This window comes from Bos indicus, chromosome 18 (assembly GCF_029378745.1).
Source record: "Bos indicus isolate NIAB-ARS_2022 breed Sahiwal x Tharparkar chromosome 18, NIAB-ARS_B.indTharparkar_mat_pri_1.0, whole genome shotgun sequence".
NCBI lineage: Eukaryota > Metazoa > Chordata > Mammalia > Artiodactyla > Bovidae > Bos > Bos indicus.
In genome coordinates, this window is record NC_091777.1 from 61,598,347 (window position 1) to 61,615,081 (window position 16,735).

Genomic DNA, 16,735 nt, shown 5'->3' on the forward strand with positions numbered 1-16,735 from the left:
CAACCAAAACCAGAATGTTGACAATTCTCCAGGGCGGAAAAATGGTGCACTTTTTATGTTGATTAAATGGTATGACCCACAGCCATAAAAAGGAATGCATTTGACTCAGTTCTAATGAGGTGGATGGACCTAGAGCTTTTAATACAGAGTGAAGTAAGTCAGAAAGAGAATAAATCTTATATATTAACACATGTGTATGGAATCTAGAAAGATGGTGGTACTGAGGAACCTATCTGTAGGGCAGCAGTAGAGACACAGTCATAGAGAACAGACTTGTGTTCTGTTCTGCACAGTCGGGGAAGGAAACGGTGAGAAGAATTGAGAGAGGAGCATTGAAACATATCCATTACCATGTGTAAAATAGATCACTAATGGGAAGTTGGTCTATAACACCGGGAGCTCAGACCCGGTGCTCTGTGACATCCTAGAGGGGTGGATGGGGTGGGAGGTGGGAGAGGAGGCCCAGGAAGGAGGGGACATACGTGTACCTATGGCTGATTCATGGTGTTGTATGGCGGAAACCAACATAATATTGTAAAGCAATTATGTTTCAATTAAAAATAAATAAATTTAAATATAAATAAATAAATAAACGATATGACCCAAAGTGAAGAGCCAATACAGGCATATCTCAGAGATGTTGAGTCATTGGGGTTGTAAAGAGTCAAACACGAGTGAGCAACTGAATTGCAGTATTTTACAACTGGTAAGCAGAATTGCAATTTCTCCTTGGAGGCATTATGCCCCCTAGAGGCTAATTGGTGTGACAGTTGGACAGTGTCTAAACTCTCAACAACACCTTAAACGACTTTATTCCACTGTGTGTAGTTGGATTTTTGAAGAAAAAAAAAATTTACAGTATCATGGGAAATAGATGGGGAAACAGTGGAAACAGTGTCAGAGTTTATTTTTCTGGGCTCCAAAATCACTGCAGATGGTGACTGCAGCCATGAAATTAAAAGACGCTTACTCCTTGGAAGGAAAGTTATGACCAACCTAGATAGCGTATTGAAAAGCAGGGACATTACTTTGCCAACAAATGTTCGTCTAGTCAAGGCTATGGTTTTTCCTATGGTCATGTATGGATGTGAGAGTTGGACTGTGAGGAAGGCTGAGCGCCGAAGAATTGACGCTTTTGAAGTGTGGTGTTGGAGAAGCCTCTTGAGAGTCCCTTGGACTGCAAGGAGATCCAACCAGTCCATCCTAAAGGAAATCAGTCCTGAATATTCATTGCAAGGACTGATGCTGAAGCTGAAGTTCCAATACTTTGGCCACCTGGTGCAAAGAAATGACTCATTGGAAAAGACTCTGATGCTGGGCGGGATTGGGGGCAGGAGGAGAAGGGGATGACAGAGGATGAGATGGCTGGATGGCATCGCTGACTTGATGGACGTGAGTCTGAGTGAACTCCGGGAGTTGGTGATGGACAGGGAGGCCTGGCGTGCTGCGATTCATGGGGTCACAAAGAGTCGGACATGACTGAGCGTCTGATCTGATCTGATACTTCAATTAAAAAAAAGAAGTTAATGTAAGAGTCAACTACTACATTTAAGTCCTGTTTTGACGGTCTGTGTCCAGGGTCTTATCTTAGGGGTTACTTGATAGATTTCAGAATCTAGTCAGCCCTTCACCACTCCACTTCCCGCTCCCTGGTTTTCCTTCCTGAAGACTGGAGCTCCTTACCTCTTACATCCCATTTCCCTCCTTGCCTGTGTGCTCAGCAAACAGAACTCCTTGAAGGATATTTTCTCATTTACCCTCTTCCACCTCTTTGTGCAAGGCTGGACACAAGTGCGATGTTTATTCAATGCTGTGCTGCTTGAATTAATATCAGATGTTAAATTCCCCTCCTCCTGGTTGGGGTCCAGCTGGGCTTGGGGTGCACCCACACTGGAGTGTCTCAGGTCGTGTACAGACTGTGGGGAGTTGAGAAGTGTAAGAGGACTGGGAGGGAGCAGGGTCTGAGTGGGACCCCCAGTTTCACAGCCCCTACCCCGCAGGGTCCTTGGTCATCAAAAATTCAAGCAGCCAAAGAAATAATCAATAAACAATCTATAATGGGAATAGGGAAGCATTTTGTTTGAGCCAAATTGAGGATTATACTCTAGAGACAGATGCTCAGATAACTCTGAGGAACTGCTTTCTTGAAGCACCTTTTTCAATACTGTCTTATACCTTGTCTGACCAAAGAGCAAACACCATGCATGACAGGGTTCTCTCCTTCAAGGTTTCAAGAGACAAGCTAGTGCACAGACAGTGAGACGACAGGACCCTGGTGTCTAGGAAGGGAACTTTACCTTCCAGGGTGTGGACCTGTGAGAAGACAGTTGCTCATCCTTATCTTCAAAACAGATTTTCTTTTTTAAAAAATTAATTTAATTATTTTAATTAGAAGCTTATTACTTTACAGTATTGTAGTGGTTTTTGCCAAACATTGACATGAATCAGCCTCGGACCCAAATGTGTTCCCCATCCAGAACCCTCCTCCCACGTCCCTCCTCATCCCATCCCCCAGGGTCATCCCAGTACACCAGCCCTGAACACCCTGTCTCATTCATCAAACCTGGACTGGCGATCCGCTTCACATATGATAATATACACGTTTGAATGCTATCCTCTCAAATCATCCCACCCTCACTTTCTCCCACAGAGTCCAAACAACTGTCCTTTAAATCTGTGTCTCTTTTACTGTCTCACATATAGGATCATCGTTACCATCTTCCTAAATTCCATATATATGCATTAGTAACTGTATTGGTGTTTTTCTTCCTGACTTACTTCACTCTGTATAATAGGATCCAGTTTCATCCACCTCATTAGAACTGATTCAAATGAATTCTTTTAATGGCTGAGTAATACTCCATCATTTATATGTACCACTGCTTTCTTATCCATTCGTCTGCTGATGGACATCTAGGTTGCTTCCATGTCCTGGCTATTATAAACAGTGCTGCGATGAACATTGGGGTACACGTGTCTCATTCAATTCTGGTTTCTGCAGTGTGTATGCCCAGCAGTGGGATTGCTGGGTCATATTGCAGTTCTATTTCCAGTGTTTTAAGGAATCTCCACACTGTTCTCCACAGTGGCTGTACTAGTTTGCATTCCCACCAACAGTATAAGAGGGTTCCCTTTTCTTTGCACCCTCTCCAGCATTTACTGTTTGTAGACTTTTTAATAGCAGCCATTCTGACCAGTGTGGGATGGTACCTCATTGTGGTTTTGGCTTGCATTTCTCTGATAATGAGTGATGCTGAGAATCTTTTCTTGTGTTAGCCATGTGTATGTCTTCTTTGAAGAAATGTCTGTTTAGTTCTTTGGTCCATTTTTTGATTGGGCCATTTATTTTTCTGGAATTGAGCTGCAGGAGCTGCTTGTTTATTTTTGAGATTAATTCTTTGTCAATTGCTTTGTTTGCTATTCTTTTCTCCAATTCTGAAGGCTGTCTTTTCACCTTGCTTACGGTTTCATTCATTGTGCAAAGGCTTTGAGGTTTAATTAGGTCCCATTTGTTTATCTTTGCTTTTATTTCCATTGCTCTGGGAGGTGGGCCATAGAAGATCCTGCTGAGATTTATGTCAGAGAGTGTTTTGCCTACGTTTTCCTCTAGGAGTTTTATAGTTTCTGGTCTTATATTTAGATCTTTAATCCGTTTTGAGTTTATTTTTGTGTATGGTGTTAGAAAGTGTTCTAGTTTCATTCTTTAGCAATTGGTTGGCCAGTTGTCCCAGCAGCACTTGTTAAAGAGATCGTCTTTTCTCCATTGTATATTCTTGCCTCCTTTGTTAAAGATGAGGTGTCCATAGGTGCGTGGATTTATTTCTGGGCTTTCCATTTTGTTCCATTGATCTATATTTCTGTCTTTGTGCCAGTACCGTACTGTCTTGATGACTGTAGCTGTGTAGTATAGTCTGAAGTTAGGCAGGTTGATTCCTCCAGTTACATTTTTCTTTCTCAAGATTACTTTGGCTATTCGAGGTTTTTTGTATTTCCATACAAATTGTGAAAGCATTTGTTCTAGGTCTCTGAAAAACACCATTGGTAGCTTGATAGGGATTGCATTGAATGTGTAGATTGCTTTGGGCAGTATACTCATTTCCAGTATATTGATTCTTCCAATCCATGAACATGGTATATTTCTCCATCTATTTGTGTCCTCTTTGATTTCTGTCATCAGTGCTTTATAGTTTTCTATATATAGGTCTTTTCTTTCTTTAGGTAGACTTATTCCTAAGTATTTTATTCTTTTTGTTGCAATATTGAATGGAATTTTTTTCCTTAATTTCTCTTTCTGTTTTCTTATTGTTAGTGTATAGGAATGCAAGGGATTTCTGTGTGTTAATTTTATATCCTGCAACTTTACTATAGTCATTGATTAGCTCTAGTAATTTTCTGGTGGAGTCTTTAGGGTTTTCCATGTAAAGGATCATGTCATCTGCAAACAGTGAGAGTTTTACTTCTTCTTTTCCAATCTGGATTCATTTCTTTTACTTCTCTGATTGCTGTGGCTAAAACTTCCAAAACTATGTTGAATAGTAGTGGTGAGAATGGGCACTTGTCTTGTTCCTGACTCTTGGGGAAATGCTTTCAATTTTTTCCCCATTGAGGATAATGTTTGCTGTGGGTTTATAATATATGGCTTTTATTATGTTGAGGTATGTTCCTTCTACTCCTGCTTTCTGGAGGATTTTTATCATAAATGGATGTTGAAATTTATCAAAGGCTTTCTCTACATCTATTGAGATAGTCATATGGTTTTTATCTTTTAATTTGTTAACATGGTGTATCAAATTGATTGATTTGTGAATATTAAAGAATCCTTGCATCCTTGGGATAAAGCCCACTTGGTCATGATGTATGATCTTTTTAATATGTTGTTGGATTCTGTTTGCTGAATTTCGTTAAGGATTTTTGCATCTATGTTCATCAGTGATATTGGCCTGTAGTTTTCTTTTTTTGTGTGGCATCTTTGTCAGGTTTTGGTATTAGGGTGATGGTGGCCTCATAGAATGACATTGGAAGTTTATCTTTCTGCAATTTTCTGGAAGAGTTTGGGTAGGATTGGTGTTAGCTCTTCTTTAAATTTTTGATAGAATTCAGCTGTGAAGCCATCTGGTCCTGGGCTTTTGTTTGCTGGAAGATTCTGATTACAGTTTCGATTTCCGTGCTTGTGAGGAGTCTGTTAAGATTTTCTATTTGTTCCTGGTTCAGTTTTGGAAGGTTATACTTTTCTAAGAATTTCCCCATTTCTTCCAAGTTGTCCATTTTATTGGCATATAGTTGCTGATAGTAGTCTCTTATGATCCTGTGTATTTCTGTATTGTCTGCTGTGATTTCTGCATTTTCATTTCGAATTTTGTTGATTTGCTTCTTCTGCCTTTGTTTCTTGATGAGTCTGGCTAATGGTTTGTCTATTTTATTTATCTTCTCAAAGAACCAGCCTTAGCTTTGTTGATTTTGGCTATGATCACCTTTGTTTCTTTTGTATTTCTTTCTGCCCTAATTTTTAAGATTTCTTTCCTTCTACTAACCCTGGGGTTCTTCGTTCCTTCCTTTTCTAGTTGCTTTAGGTGTAGAGCTAGGTTATTTATTTGGCTTTTCTCTTGTTTCTTGAGGTAAGCTTGTATTGTTATGAACGTTCTCCTTAGCACTGAGTCCCATAGGTATTGGGTTGTTGTGTTTTCATTATCATTCGTTTCTATGCATATTTTGATTTCTTTTTGATTTCTTCAGTGATTCGTGTTGTTTAGCCTCCATACGTTTGTATTTTCAACAGTAGTCTTTTTTTTTTTTTTTTTGTATTTTTTCCTGTAGTCTTACTGCATCGTGATCAGACAAAATGCTTGAAATGATTTCAATTTTTTTGAATTTACCAAGCCTAGATATATGGCCCAGGATGTGGTTTATCCTCTAGAAGGTACTGTGTGCACTTGAGAAAAGGGTAAAATTCATTGTTGGGGTAAATGTCTAATAGATATCAATTAAGTCTAACTGGCCCATTGTGTTATTTAAAGCTTGTGTTTTCTTGTTAATTTTCTGTTTAGTTGATCTATCCATAGGTGTGAGTGTGGTATTAAAGTCTCCCACTATTATTGTGTTCCTGTTAACTTCCCCTTTCACACTTGTTAGCGTTGCCTTACATATTGTGGTGCTCCTATGTTGGGTGCATGTACATTTTTAATTGTTATATCTTCTTCTTGGATTGGCCCTTTGATCATTATGTAGTGTCCTTCTTTGAGTCTTTCATGGCCTCTATTTCAAAGTCTATTTTATCTGATGAGTATCACTACTCCTGCTTTCTTTTGGTCTCCATTTGTGTGAAATATCTTTTTCCAGCTCTTCAGTTTCAGTCTGTATGTGTCCCTTGTTTTGAGGTAGGTCTCTTGTAGACAACAGATATAGGGGTCTTGTTTTTTGTATCCATTCAGCCAGTCTTTGTCTTTTGGCTGGGACATTGAACCCATTTACATTTATGGTAATTATTGATAAGTATGATCCTGTTGCCATTTAATTTGTTGTTTTGGGTTTGAGTTTATAAACTATTTCTGTGTTTCCTGTCTAGAGAAGATCCTTTAGCATTTGTTGAAGAGTTGGTTTGGTGGTGCTGAAATTCTCAGCTTTTGCTTGTCTGTAAAGCTTTTGATTTCTCCTTCATATGTGAATGAGATCCTTGCTGGGTACAGTCATCTGGGTTGTAGGTTTTTCTCTTTCATCAGTATAAGTATGTCCTGCCATTCCTTTCTGGCCTGTAGAGTTTCTATTGAAAGATCAGCTGTTATCCTTATGGGAATCCCCTTGTGTGTCATTTGTTGTTTTTCCCTTGCTGCTTTTAATATTTCAAAACAGTTTTCTTTACCTCAAGGTTAAAGCAGATGTGCTTTGAGGGTCTGACAGGCTGTGTTTTTTACACAAAGTTCAGGCTGAACCACAGATAAGCCAAACTGACTTCCCCATACCTCAGTATGTGAACTATTTCTCCATCACAGAATATAAAATATCTTAAAAACATATAATCCTGCAATTCTACTTCTGAGGATAAACCCAGAAGAGTTGAAATCACACTTGGGAAGAGACATGTGTACACACATGTTCACAGCACCATTATTCACAGTAACTAATCCTGGAATGTGAAGTCAAGTGGGCCTTAGAAAGCATCACTACAAACAAAGCTAGTCGGGGTGATAGAATTCCAGTTGAGTTATTCCAAATCGTGAAGGATGATGCTGTGAAAGTGTTGCACTCAATATGCCAGCAAACTTGGAAAACTCAGCAGAGGCCACAGGACTGGAAAAGGTCAGTTTTCATTCCAATCCCAAAGAAAGGCAATGCCAAAGAATGCTCAAACTACCACACAATTGCACTCATCTCATACGCTAGTAAAGAAATGCTCAAAATTCTCCAAGCCAGCCTTCAGCAATATGTGAACCGTGAGCTTCCTGATGTTCAAGTTGGTTTTAGAAAAGCCAGAGGAACCAGAGATCAAGTTGCCAACATCTGCTGGATCATCAAAAAAGCAAGAGAATTCCAGAAAAATATCTATTTCTGCTTTACTGACTATGCCAAAGCCTTTGACTGTGTGGATCACAATACACTGTGGAAAATTCTGAAAAAGATGGGAATACCAGACCACCTGATCTGCCTCTTGAGAAGTTTGTATGCAGGTCAGGAAGCAACAGTTAGAACTGGACATGGAACAACAGACTGGTTCCAAATAGGAAAAGGAGTTCATCAAGGCTGTATATTGTCACCCTGTTTATTTAACTTATATGCAGAGTACATCATGAGAAACGCTGAACTGGAAGAAACACAAACTGGAATCAAGATTGCCGGGAGAAATATCAATAACCTCAGATATGCAGATGACACCACCCTTATGGCAGAAAGTGAATAGGAACTAAAAAGCCTCTTGATGAAGGTGAAGGTGGAGAGTGAAAAAGTTGGCTTAAAGCTCAACATTCAGAAAACGAAGATCATGACATCCGGTCCCACCACTTCATGGGAAATAGATGGGGAAACAGTAGAAATAGTGTCAGACCTTATTTTTCTGGGCTCCAAAGTCACTGCAGATGGTGACTGCAGCCATGAAATTAAAAGACGCTTACTCATTGGAAGGAAAGTTATGACCAACCTAGATAGCATATTCAAAAGCAGAGACATTGCTTTGCCAACAAAGGTCCTTCTGGTCAAGGCTATGGTTTTTCCAGTAGTCATGTATGGATGTGAGAGTTGGACTGTGAAGAAGGCTAAGTGCTGAAGAATTGATGCTTTTGAACTGTGGTGTTGGAGAAGACTCTTGAGAGTCCCTTGGACTGCAAGGAGATCCAACCAGTCCATTCTGAAGGAGATCAGCCCTGGGATTTCTTTGGAAGGAATGATGCTAAAGCTGAAACTCCAGTACTTTGGCCACCTCATGGGAAGAGTTGACTCATTGGAAAGACTCTGATGCTGGGAGGGATTGGAGGCAGGAGGAGAAGGGGACGACAGAGGATGAGATGGCTGGATGGCATCACTGACTCAATGGACGTGAGTCTGGGTGAACTCTGGGAGTTGGTGATGGACAGGGAGGCCTGGCGTGCTGCAATTCATGGGGTCGCAAAGAGTCGGACACAACTGAGCGCCTGATCTGATCTGATTTGAAGATATGAAAGCAACCCAAGTGCCTATTGACCAAAGCATGGTTAAGCCAATGTGGTAGGTACCAATAACACAGTATATTCCACATTTAAAAGGAATAGAATATAATACATGCTACAACATGGGTACACGTAGTGGACATTATACAAGTAAAATAAGGCTGACAAGAGAGGACAAATATTGGATGGTTCCACTGAAATGAAGTGGTCAGCGTGGTCAGATTCATAGGGAGAAAGTAGAATGGTGTTGCCAGGAGCTGGGGAAGGAAAAAGGGGGAATTGTTGGTTAATGTGTACAGAGTTTCTGTTTTTCCAGAGGAAAAAAAGTCCTGGGGTTCGGTTGCACAAAATGTGAATGTACTTAACATGGAAATGGGGGAGGTCGTTGACCCTCATGTCCTCTGCCTGCCTTCTGTCTGTGGTAAAAGCTTATCAAAAGAATAAATTTACTCCAAGAAGGGAGAGCATGCAGAAACAAAGGAAAACAGTCAAAGGAGAACACACAATAATAATAATAATATAGTGATTAAGCATAGTCAAAGACCATTAGTTCCTTCTCAAGGGCTACAGACAATATTCTGAGAGCATGTAGATACAGACATTTCCACCAGCTGGAAGACGTTAACTAACTGATGACCAGAGGGTAGCCATGACAACAGGTGCCCCAATTCTGAGAACTAGCCTCAAGGAAATGGGAACAAGCTGACCTTGTTACTGAAGTTTAACTGTACCTAAAACAGTCAAGACAACGCTGGTCAGCTCACTGATGACCAATTTCAAGATGACTGTCAGAGTGAACTGTGCTGTTTCTGAATGTATCACCCTCTCTGAGACTATAAAAGCTCTTGTGCTCTGCTCAGGTATGTCTGACTCTTTTCAAACCTATGGACTGTAGCCCACCAGGCTCCTCTGTCCATGGGATTCTCCAGGCAAGAATACTGGAGTGGGTTGCCATGCCCTCTCAGGGAATCTCCCAACCTAGGGTTTGAACCCAGGGCTTTTGCATCCAGGCAGATTCTTCAGTGTTTCAGCCACCAGGGAAACCCAAGGATACTGGAATGGGTAGCCTATTCCTTCTCCAGGTGATCTACCTGACCCAGAAACTGAAGTGCTATCTCCTGTACTGCGGGTGGAATCTTTACCAGTTGAACAACAGGGAAACCCACTGAAGCTGTTACTGTCTGCTTGTTGGGGTGGGCAGGGGGGTTGACCTTTGGCAGTAGTATAACCCTCCTCCCACCCATTGCTGGCATCCAAAATAAAGCAAACTTTCCTTCCACCAACCTGGCCTTCTTAATGGCTTTTGAGGAGCCAGCAGCCAGACTCTACTTTTGGTTATGACACAACTGAACTAATTAGTTAAAGAGGGTTCAGTTAAGTTCAGTTCAGTCGCTCAGTCGTGTCTGACTCTTTGTGACCCCATGAATCACAGCACACCAGGCCTCCCTGTCCATCACCAACTCCCAGAGTTCACCCAGACTCACGTCCATCGAGTCAGTGATGCCATCCAGCCATTTCATCCTCTGTCGTCCCCTTCTCCTCCTGCCTCCAATCCCTCCCAGCATCAGAGTCTCTTCCAATGAGTCAACTCTTCGCATGAGGTGGCCAAAGTACTGGAGTTTCAGCTTTAGCATCATTCCTTCCAAAGAAATCCCAGGTCTGATTTCCTTCAGAATGGACTGGTTGGATCTCCTTGCAGTCCAAGGGACTCTCAAGAGGCTTCTCCAATACCACAGTTCAAAGGCATCAATTCTTTGGTGCTCAGCTTTCTTCACGGTCCAACTCTCACATCCATACATTTCCACTGGAAAAACCATAGCCTTGACTAGACAAACCTTTGTTGACAAAGTAATGTCTCTGCTTTTCAATATGATATCTAGGTTGGTCATAACTTTCCTTCCAAGGAGTAAGTGTCTTTTAATTTCATGGCTGCAGTCACCATCTGCAGTGATTTTGGAGCCACCCAAAATAAACTCTGACACTGTTTCCACTGTTTCCCCATCTATTTCCCATGAAGTGGTGGGACCGGTTGCCATAATCTTCGTTTTCTGAATGTTGAATTTTAAGTCAACTTTTTCACTCTCCTCTTTCACCTTCATCAACAGGTTTTTTAGTTTCTCTTCACTTTCTGCCATAAGGGTGTTGTCATCTACATATCTGAGGTTATTGATATTTCTCCCGGCAATCTTGATTCCAGTTTGTGTTTCTTCCAGCCCAGCGTTTTCTCATGATGTACTCTACACATAAGTTAAATAAGCAGGGTGACAATATACAGCCTTGACATACTCCTTTTCCTATTTAGAACCAGTCTGTTGTTCCATTAAAATTGTCAATTTCCTGTTATTTGTACATTGTTGGTGGTTTATTCACTAAGACATGTCCGAGTCTTGCGATCCGATGCACTTTAGCTTGCCAGGCTCCTCTGTGTATGGGATTCTCCAGGGGAGAATACTGGAGTAGGTAGCCTATCCCTTCTGCAGAGGATCTTCTCAACCCAGGAATCGAACCTGGTATCCTGCATTGCAGGCAGATTCTTTACCGACTGAGCTATGAGGGAGATGTCATTTGTATGTTACCCCAGTTAAAAAACATCTTTGAAAATCCCGTGACGGTAACCACAGACATGTTAAGGGCTGACAGGAACTTTGCATAAGCTTCCGGTCCTCCCAGCCTCCTCCCCACCACAACTACCCAGGAGTTAAAGGTTGTCTTCTGTGCTCAGTGACTTCCCTCTTTGGTTTTTGGACAAACATCAGCTCCTGCCCTGCGCGCCTTAACTTCAGCCTCCCTGACTGACCCAGTGCTTCAGACTCTGCCCCAAGGATCCAGTAAGTCTCGGGTCACCCTCTTCTGTAGGAGACTAGGTGCTGAGTTCACATCCTCCCAAAGAGACCTCTGCAACCCCAGAGTGCAGAGGGGTCAGCCTGGGTCCAGCCTGAGGGTGGAGAGACCTGTTTTCCAGATGAAAGTAGAAGGAGCTGTGAGCTATTGTGTTTGTGTGAGAAGAGTAGGGGCTGCGAGAGATGGGATCTATGTCCAAAGGCTCTTTGACCGGTTTTAGTCTGGTGCTCACTCAACACTCAGATGACCCTCACATAGAGTTTGTGATTTGGGTACCACTGCCTTCAGTCTCCTGTCTCCTTTCTGCCCTCCATGTCTGCTGATGCCTCATCTAGGAGCTGAGCATTCTGCTGGGGATGACTCACTGGTGTTTCATGTTAAGTTACCTTGGAGTTGTGTACACTCAGCAACTCTGTGAAGCTGGCTCTCCTGTTTATCACTGGCATCATTTTTTTTTTCTTAATTGTGGTAAAATATACATAAATTTGCCATCTTCACCATTTTTAAATGAACGGTTCAGCAATATTGGGTAAATTTACACAGCTGTGACACTAATTTGCAGAACTCTTTTTGTCTTGTAAAACCGAAACCGGGTTCTCATTTAACAATGACTCCCTATTTTTCCTCTCACCCAGTCCCTAGTAAACCACTGATCTATTTCTGTCTGTGTAAATTTGACTATATCAGGTACTTCATTGAAGTGAACCATACAGTATTTGTCTTTTGGAGACTGCCTTTTTATCATTTAGCATATTGTTCTCAAGTCTCTTGTCCACTAGGGTATTGTCCCTGTTGTAGCATGGGTCAGAATTTCCTGTCTTTTTATTGCTGAATAATATTCCTCTGTCGGCACACATCACTTTCTAGTCATCCATTTTTCGTGGATGGCTGTTTGGGTTGCTTTCATCTTTCAGCTATTGTGAACAAAGCTGCTACAAACATGGGTGTGCAAATGTCTCCTATGACCTCACTTTCAGTTCTTTTGAGTGTATTCTCAGAAGTGGGATTGCCCAACCATGATGGTAATTTCAGTTTTGGTTTTTTTGAGGAACCACCATACTTTATCCATAGCAACTGCACCATTTTATGTTCCTAACGAGAGGTCTCAAAGGTTCATCAGCAGTGTTTGACCGAGAAGGAAACACAGGTCCAGAGAAGTATATGACTTGTTCAAGGGCCGAGAGGTGTTCGTGGGGCCAAGATGCTAATCATAGCTTCCTGACTCTTTGAATGCTTGCCCTCAACCATAATGCTCAACTTGGACCTTAGAGTAACATGGACAGAAGCCCCCTGCCCTTAACTAGTGTTCACTGAGTCAGCCTAGCCTTGCAGAGCAGTGTAATGGGGAGACATTCTATGTCCCAAAGGATTGAAAACACAGTCTCTCGTTTCTGATTCAGAATGAAGATTAGTCCTCCCTCCCTCCAGGCACTTGGGAGGCCATCTGTTTTTCCTTTTTTTTATTTCCAAAAATTTAATAATACTTTATTTTTTAAATGTTTACAATTTTTTTTTTTTTAGTTGGAGGATAATTGCTTTACAATGTTGTGCTGGTTTCTGTGTAAAACAAGGAGGCTCAGTCATAATTATGTGTATATGTCCCCATCCCTCTAGGTCAGCACGGAGCTCCAGACTGAGCTCCTCATGTTCTACAGCGGCTTCCATGAGCTATCTGTTTCACACATAATCGTGTATAAATGTCAGCGCTACTTTCTCAGTTCGTCCCACCCTCTCCTACCTCAACTGTGTCCACAAGTCTGTTCTTACATCCTTCCCTACAAATAGGTTCATCTGTCCTATTTTTTTAGATTCCATACGTATTCATGATATACAATATGTGTTTTTCTCTTTCTGAGTTTTTTCACACTGTATAACAGACTCTAGTTTATTTATCTCACTACAAGTGACTCACATTCATTCTTTTTTATGGCTGAGTAATACTTCATTACCTATATGTACCACATCTTCTTTATCCATTCATCTATCTATACACATCCAGGTTGCTTCCATGTCCTGCCTGTTGTAAACCGGGCTGCAAAGAACATTCATGTACATGTACCTTTGTGATTTGGTTTGATTTGACTTTGGTTTTCTCAGGGTTTATGCCCAGTAATGGGTTGCCGGGTCATACGGTAGTTTTATTCCTAGTTTGTTCAGGAACGTCCATCCTGTTCTCCATAATCGCTGTGTCAGCTTACTTTCCCACCAACAGTGCAGAAGAGTTCCCTTCTCTCCACATCCTCTCCACCATTTATTGTTTGTAGATTTTCCAATTGTGACCATTCTGACATCTGTAAGGTAACAGCTCACTGACATGTGGACCCATTGGGGGAAGGAGAAGGTTGAACAAACTGGGGGATTAGGATTGACATGTATACACTACATGTGCAAAACAGAAAGCTAATAGGAACCTGCAGAGAGCACAGGCACCTCAGCTTGCAGCTCTGTGATGCCCTAGAAGGTTGGGATGGGGGCTGGGGGATGGGGTGGGAGGGACTCCCAGCAGGTAGGGGACATATGTATACATATAGCTATTCACTGGGCTTCCTTCCCTTGTGGCTCAGCAGTAAAGGATCCACCTGCCAATGCAGGAGATGCCGGTTTGATCCCTGGGTTGGGAAGATTCCTTGGAGAAGGAAATAACAACCCAGTCCAGTATTCTTGCCTGGAGAATCCCATGGACAGAAGAGCCTGGTGGGCTACAGTTCATGGGGTGGCACAGAGTCAGACACAACTGAGCGACTGAACAGTGACAAAGCTGATTCACTTCTTTGTGTCATAGAAACTAACACAACATTGTGAAGCAATACACCCGTGGCTGACTCATGTCAATGTATGGCCAAAACCACTACAATATTGTAAAATAATTAGCCTCCAATTAAGATAAACAATTTTTAAAAAATTTAAAAAGAGAACACTCAAATGAATAAAATCAGAAAGGAGATATTATAAACGGTACTTTAAATATAGACAGTCTTATAAGAAACTACTATGAAAAACTATATGCCAACAAATTGGATAACCTAGAAGAAACAGATCAAATTTTTAGAAGCATCCAACATATCAAGACAAAGTCAGGCTAAAATAAACAATATGAATAACAAACAAATAAGGAGGTAAAATCAGTGATCAGAAACCTCTCAGCACAAAAACAAGATAGTTTCACTGGCAAATTTTACAAAACATTTGATTTTTTAAAAACTGTTAAAATGTTGGCCACACTAGGTTTTAGTTGCTGCATGTAGGGTTTCTCTCTGGTTGTGGCGAGGGGGCTACTCTTTGCTTTGGTGTGCATGCTTCTTGGGGTGGCTTCTCTTATTGTGGCGCACAGGCTCAGTAGTTGTGGAGCACAGGCTCAGTAGTTGTGGAGCACAGGCTTAGTTGCTCCATGGCACGTGGGATCTTCCCAGACCAGGAATCGAATCTATGTGCCCTTCATTAGCTGGTGGATTCTCATCCACTGTGCCACCAGGGAAGTCCAAAAAGTAAGAATATCAACAAACACGAAAAAACTACATTTATTTCTAGACTCCTTCCGTTTACAAGATAATGGAGAAAACTCATGGTGTGTGTGTATGCGTGTTCCCGAGAGGGTCCCCTCATAATGGAAGAATCTTTGACGATACCGTGATTGGGAATTTTTTCATCCTCTTCCCAGGTCACATGGTTTTCTCTCGACTCCCCTGTGATTTAGTTTCCATTCTGTCAGGGCTAGCCTGGATTTGGTATTTGGATTGGTTTCCAAATGCAACCAAGAAAGGAAACCCACTGGTCTAAGGCACAGTGATGAATTCATGTCAAAAACAGGATGCACGGGGGAGGGGGCAGAAGGCAAGAGAGAAATAGAGTGAGATGAAAAAGTGTTTCCATCTGAGACAGAAGAGGCAGGAAGAGGAGGCACAGATGGGAGGACTAACATGCTGAAGACTGGGTTGGGGGCAGGGGCCAGGGTGGGGCAGGTTATCAACTGTGAATCACAGGTCACAGTGAACTCAACATCAGTGTAAAATATTCACATATAATGTAAACACAAAGTACCCAAACTCAGCGATGGTTATAGAATTGAGTAACAATTTCAGACACTTTTGGAAGTACATAAAAATGAAAAGATGTTAGTATTTGAGAGATAGAGGGCAGGGAAGTTAGGGGAGGGATAATGATCAGCACACTCACTTGGAAACACAGGGTAACTGTTGAATGAAAAAGGAAAAAGAACAGGAATGTGAGCATACCTCTGACAGTTACTGCAGTCACCGTGAGATGAATTAAAAACATGGGAAATTATGTTGAAAAGATGAGAGGGTGGGGAGAAAGCAGCAGAGTTGGACCTGAGTGACTCTCATGAATCATAACAGGAAGAGACTGCCTGTCAGTTGGGGTTGTCTACTGGGCTTCCCTGGTGCATCAGTGGTAAAGAACCTGCCTGCCAAAGCAGGAGACGTGGGTTTGACCCCTGGGACTGGAAGATCCCCTAAAGGAGGAAATAGCAACCCTCTCCAGTATTCTTGCCTGGGAAACCCCATGGACAGAGGAACTTGGCATGTTACAGTCCATGGGGCCACAAAAGAGTCAGACATGACTGAGTGACTAAACAAGAAGAAAATTCTATACAATGTGATATCAGACATGCCATTCTCATGGCTTAAGTCTCTGTCCTTATATTATTTTAAACTCTGTATGTTTTCTCCTATTAAATTACAGTTGTTTAAAAAGTCAGATTTTTTAAAAACCAATGTGGAATTTTTTTCAATATAAGATATGTGGGTTGGATTCCAAATGTCCTGCTGTTGTGAAAGGGGGGAGTGCTCCTTACTACTAAATCCCTAATGACTATTTCAGATGTCTTATTTTTTAAAATTTAGACTCTCACTCATTGGCTGCTTCAATTTGAGCTATTTTCTTTTCATTTTATTGAAGTATAGTTGATTTACAGTGTTGAGATAATTTCTTCTGTACAGCAAAGTGACTCAAATATACATATATATTGATATATTCTTTTCAATGACATTTATCACAAGATATTGATTATAGTTCCCTGTGCTATACAGTAGGATCTTGTTTATCTATATAGAATAGTTTGCATGTGCTAATCCCAAACTCGCAATCCTTCCTTCTCCCTCTCCCTTGGCCATCATATGTCTGGTCTCTATGTCTGTGAGTCTCTTTCTGTCTCATAGATAGGTTCATTTGGGTTGTATTTTAGATTCCACATATAAGTGATATCATATGGTATTCGTCTTTCTCTTTCTGACTTATTTCAG

The 16,735-nt window shown here is 41.4% G+C and overlaps 1 protein-coding gene across 5 annotated transcripts in view; it reads left to right on the plus strand.

The window, feature by feature from the left end:
- The window catches only part of LOC139177195 (cationic amino acid transporter 3-like), a 45,956-nt gene that overhangs the window by 10,237 nt on the left and 18,984 nt on the right, over nt 1-16,735 (plus strand). For 3 of the 5 annotated variants that reach the window (XM_070771667.1, XM_070771669.1, XM_070771673.1), the window contains exon 1: nt 11,306-11,461. The exons of 1 other annotated variant lie outside the window; for it this stretch is intronic. The gene's annotated coding sequence lies outside the window, so the exon portion shown is untranslated. Of the gene's footprint in view, nt 1-11,305; nt 11,462-16,735 lie in introns of those variants that run through there. One more of the 5 variants, XM_070771671.1, reaches the window with a different exon arrangement.